Source organism: Triticum urartu, chromosome 1A (genome assembly GCF_056163025.1).
Source record: "Triticum urartu cultivar PI428250 chromosome 1A, HENAU_Tu73, whole genome shotgun sequence".
NCBI lineage: Eukaryota > Viridiplantae > Streptophyta > Magnoliopsida > Poales > Poaceae > Triticum > Triticum urartu.
The window spans coordinates 506328273-506333988 of NC_141873.1; positions in this window are offsets into that span (position 1 = coordinate 506328273).

Below are 5716 nucleotides of genomic sequence, written 5' to 3' on the forward strand. Positions count from 1 at the left end.
CAGGTAATATGATGAAATATGGATTTTCCGAAATACTAGGAGATTTGTTCTTTGAAAAGATGATAAGTTTTGAATTTCATCATATAAAATAAATTTACCATGATCTAGATAATAAAATTGGCATGACTAAAAGTAGTGACAAAATTCTTGAAATTTGAAACATGCCAAATAATGGCACTAATGACGAACCATTATATATTTTGCAAAAGGAAACTTGCCTTGTATGACAGAACAAAATATCCTAAATATGCCATGTGAAATGGATTTTCCATGGTATGTATCAATTATTTTCCATGGTATATAAAATTAATTTATCAAGGTATGTGCAATTAATTTCCCATAGCAAAAAAGTAATGTTACATCTAACATAGTAATTTGTGAAGGCTATGTATAAAATGCTTGCCAACATCTACACAATTATTTTGTTGTGGTTACAAAGTATAAAAAAGTACCTAAAATTAAAATGAATTTTCCATGGTATGTATGAATTATTTTCCATGGTAAATAAGTTTTAGTTTGCCATGGGATGTATAAAATATAGTGGGGGGTTTGCCCTTATAAAAACAAAAACAAAAAAATTGCATGATAGACTTGTCCTTGTTTGCCATCGTATATATAAGGAATACATTATAAATTTGCATACTGGGGCCCATGCTCTACATTAGTGGCATTCAGTTTTGCTGGGCATGCCGCAAGATGTTAACTTACTGTCGATTTTCAGGTAGTTTGCACGCTGCTGGTAGTTTTGAGCTAGTGTGCGTTCTGTGTACACCTTACTAGCGGCGTGCCGTTATAACAAATGCTTTTAGTAGGTTATCTTTAGCGACGTTCACAATATACTAGGATGTTCCTAGTATTTTGGCAAAATAGTTGTCGCGTGCAGTTCAACTGATACGCTGCTAAGAACAAAATCCTATAAAGGTTTTCTGAAGGTGTTCCACATCACTGCATGGTCGTGTGATGAGGAAGCGCAACAGGCTGTTGGACTTTAAGGTGTTCCAAATCACCGCCTGCAATGGATTGGAGGACTCCACCTCCTGGATCACCCAAAAAATGAGCTCCACATCTATGCAACCCTCCACACGTTGGGAAACCTCATTTTCTCCTCGAGCGATGACATGCGAATGAGGCGGTTGCATACCTCTCCGCACTGGGATGGATCGGAATTTGATCTCACCATCCTGTCCATCTCCCGCTGTGCCTCATGAGTCAACTGGTCGAGAGGTCTCGGAGCATCCAATTCCATCACCGGGGGAGGGGAGGCGCTCTCCTAGGCCCCACACCACACACCTGTTGCTCGCCATGGCAGAGCTTCGAGAGGGTGCCTATGGTGGAAGCAACGGTGATAGAGGTGGGGAGGTGACGGTGGATGGGAATAGGGAGTAGGATGATGTACAGTTCGCCTCTTTGGTTGTGTCATAGTAAGAAAAAAATGGCTCGGAATATTGCTTCATCCACTTTAGCTACATTTCAGTCAGCTAAAATTTCACTTTTGGGTCAGTCGAATTTGTGGCCATTGGATTTTTCTCTGAGATTCATGCTGAGTTTTTTTTATATGTGTTGTTTGTTCTGTGGGCTTCTTTTTGTGACTGACCCCTTATTTGGGTCAGTCAATTTCCTTCTGGGCTGAAGCCCATTAACTATGCGATTCAGCCCTCCTCTCTCTCCCTTCATTTTTCTTAATATTTTTATGTGCTTTTGCTTTTGTTTTTTATTTCTCTTTGTTAGTTGGTTTTATTTTTATTTTGTGGATATCTTTTGGGATGTTGGGTGAGTGTAATGTACACACATAAATTATTTGCAATATTTGCGAAAATTACACTACAATATGATTATTATTTGCATACTAAAAAGTGTAATTTAAGAGCAAAGTTGTGCTTAAGTTTTGCAAACTTTTTTTGTTATTATCGAATGGGTAATAATAATGCTACTAATTCATTCTTCCTTATTTTAATTTACTTATTTATTTTTGTTTCTTCTTAAAGGGTAATACTAATGACACTAATTTATTCTTTCTTAGAAAAACTAATTATTTTGATTTTGTTCTAGTTTCCATTTTGTTTTTTTCTTCGTAAATGATAATATCTATGTTAATAATGCATTCTTCCTTAGAAAACCTCATTATTTTGATTCTGTTCGAGTTTCTATTTCATTTTATTTTTTCTTACAGAGTAATACGTAAGCCACTAATTCATTATTTCTTGGAAATTTGGTATTGCGGTTTTTAGTATTATTTTGTTTCCTTTATTCTTTCAAAGATAATACCAATGCCGCATATTTGTACTCTTGCATATTATAAAAATGCACAAGTTGTTTGCAAAATATTTCATTATTTTTTATTATTATTTTCAGTTCCTTTCTTCTTTAACGGGAAACCAATGACACTAATTCATTGTTTCTTAGAAAACTTCACTATTTTTTTAGTTTTTATTTCATTTTGTTTATTCTTTAAGGTTAATAACAATACCTCTAATTCATTCCTACTTAGGATTTGGTTTCTGAAATTTCACTATGTGTGCTTATTCTTCCATATTATAAAAAAGCGCAATTTCTATTCAAACTGCGTGCAAATTTTGTCAGTATTTTTTTACTTTTCTTTCTTCTTAAATGGTAATACCGATACCACTAATTCATTATTTTGATCCGGAGAAGTACAGACACTATGGATCAAATACCAATGCCACTAATTCATTCTTTCTTTAGAAAATTTTCTTTTGCGAAAAAGTTCACTATTTTGTGTTTATTATTGCATACTACAACAAAGTGCAATTTATTTGTAGATTGTGTGCAAATTTTTCCATTATTTTGCTTTAGTCCTTTTATATCATTTTCTTTCCTATTTAGGGGTTTTTTTGCTTCACTTTTTTATTTTTGTTTCTATGGGTTTTTTGTTGTCTTTCTTCTTAAAAGAAATACATTATTTCAGTTACACTCTCTGGAAATTATATTAGAATGCAAACAATGCACTCTTATATGCTTATTCTTTGCATATTTCAAAAAGTGTAATATCAGTGCAAATTGTATGCAAGTTTTAAAAGTTTTTTTATTTTCTTTCTTCTTAAAGGGTTTCATTCTTTCTTAGAAAACTTCATTATTTTGATTTTTTTCTACAAGTGTAATACCAATGCCACAAGTGTTTTACTATGTTTGTTCATTCATTCTAGTCTACCAATGCCACAAGTGTTTTACTATGTTTGTTCATTCATTCTTTCTTAGAAAACTTCATTATTTTGATTTTTTGAAGGGTAGTACCAATGCCACTAATTCATTAATTCTTAGAAAGCTTTACTTTCTATTTTTATTTTAGCATATAAGTATAGGCGGAATAAGAAGCCTAGCTAAAGTATTTGTTTTTATGTTTTCGTTATGTTACAACCAGTTGCTTAATGTTATTATCATTTTTACTTTGTGTTTGTTTAATTCAGGGTTGATCCACTCCCATGATTCATTTTTCTTTACAAAAGAACTTAATTAACATCATAATTCAAGTAACATCATTCCTAGAGTTTTTTCTTGTTTTGATAGAAACTTGTTCTTTTTTTGTTCAACTATTCTTTAATTGTATAACTTGTTTATTCTTGCATATTTATAAAAAGTGTAATTTATGTCTACATTGTGTACATTTTTTTGTTTCAAGCATTTGCCCCATCGACACGATAGGAAAAATGTATGCACACGCACGCGTGCGTGTCTTTGCGCATCATGCGTATGCTCTCACACAACAGCAGCCTAGCGTAGTCTTAGGTGGCAGAGTGCATGGTATGCATGCATGCATTGAGCTGATATATACTCCCTCCGTTCCTAAATATTTGTCCTTTTGAGATTTTAAATGGACTACCACATACGGATGTATATAGACATATTTTAGAGTGTAGATTCACTCATTTTGTTCGGTATGCAGTCACTTGTTGAAATCTCTAAAAAAGACAAATATTTAGGAACGGAGGGAGTAGTACTATACGTGGCGCTATAAAAAAAGTGACTGACCCTAAACTAAAATCAGTCGCCTGAGCTATAGCCGGTCCCTGCTTCATCTGCTGTTATGTGGAGTTGGTTGGAAATGCATAATGGTATTTTCTTTCCCATATTCATTTTCCGGAGGCGGCGAGGAGCAGCAGCAGCGCGCGGGCGGCAGGATGCGGACTTGAGGTTCCCCCGCCCCGGCTCGGCGGCATTGCCATGAGCAGCATCGAACATGTCCTGGCCGTGCCCACGCCCCACAGCACATTTTGGCCGTCACGTGAACTGGGCTGACTATGTTTCCGTCGAATGCACCTCACATGAACGAAGAATTAATAACACAAGCAATATATGCCTTGTTCTCCGTCAGTTAATTTGCTCGACACTGGGCACTACTGCGCGCCCACAGATCAGCATCGAGTGCCTGACGCTTACACATGCACCCACACCCACAGACCAACCAATGCTGAACTAGTAGCACTGCTATGCTACACCACCGATGCACTCTGCAGCCTATATTTGTTGCATCACTAACTACACACATCCAGCAGTCTAGGACTAGCTATACTGAACGAGCAGATCAACCACTGCTAAAGTAGCACGGCACGACTAAGTCAGCGATGCACTCGTCAGCCAATACTTGCATCACTGCAGATCCAGCAATCTACGACTAACTACTGTAGCTATTAACCGAGCAGTGCTACGATCTACCAGACTACCACTGGCCACTACTGAAAGGGCAGTACTCCAACCACTTACTGATGAATTGCTAATCCAGCTAGCTAGCCCGATCGTTCGCCTCGATTGCGCTTGCAGGAGTACGGTCGTCGATCAGCGCCACCAGATGAGCGCTGCGGCAGCAAGGGCGGCGGCCGCACCGGAGACCCTCGAGACGCCGCGGCCACGCGGCCCAGCTGCAGCGCCGCAGTGCCTGTGCGAGTGGTCGACATGGTGGTGGTGGTGGCACCCCGCCTGGCCGGTGTACGGGTAGCCGGTGCCGCCGATCGTCCCGCCGCCGCGGCCGCCACCCTTTCCGCCACCTCCCTTTCCGCCACCTTTTCCGGCACCTCCACCGCCCCCTCCGCGCGAGCCTCCTCCACCGAAGCCTCCACCGCCCCCTCCGCGCGAGCCTCCTCCGCCGAAGCTTCCACCGCCCCCTCCGCGAGAGCCTCCTCCTCCGAAACCTCCGCGCGAGCCTCCTCCACCGCCCCCTCCGGCGAGGCAGCACGCGCCCTGGAACTGCGCGGCCAGGCAGAGCAGAACCAGCAGCAGCGCGCAGAGCGGCCTCCCCTCGCCTCTCATCGCCGCCTCCCCGGCTCCCCCAAGCTAGCTTTAGCCGGCTTCTTCCGCGCGCGCTTGGTCGCCTAGCCTAGCTCCCCGCTCGTCCTCTCTTCCCGGCCGGTGCGGTGGCGGAGGGCGGGTTTTATGGTGAACTGGGCGTCTGAGCGTGGAGGGGGTGGAGAGGAGGCCACCGAAGGAGCGAGGAAAGGCGCGGAGAAAGGCGTGCTGGGCGTCATTGATGCCATTTCCCTGTTCATGGTAGGCGTCAGTACCGACGCGCCCACCGCTGCCATGGCCGGAAGAGGCAAAGGTTCTGCGGCGTGGCGTGGCCGAGCCGGGTGACGCTGATATTTCCTCAGTCGTCCCATGATCCGATTCCGTTCACATCCATACGTACGTAGTAGGAGTACGCCGTAGTACGAATGTAGGACTGTGTGCAGAAGTAATGGAGTACTTTGACGCGTAATGTGAATTT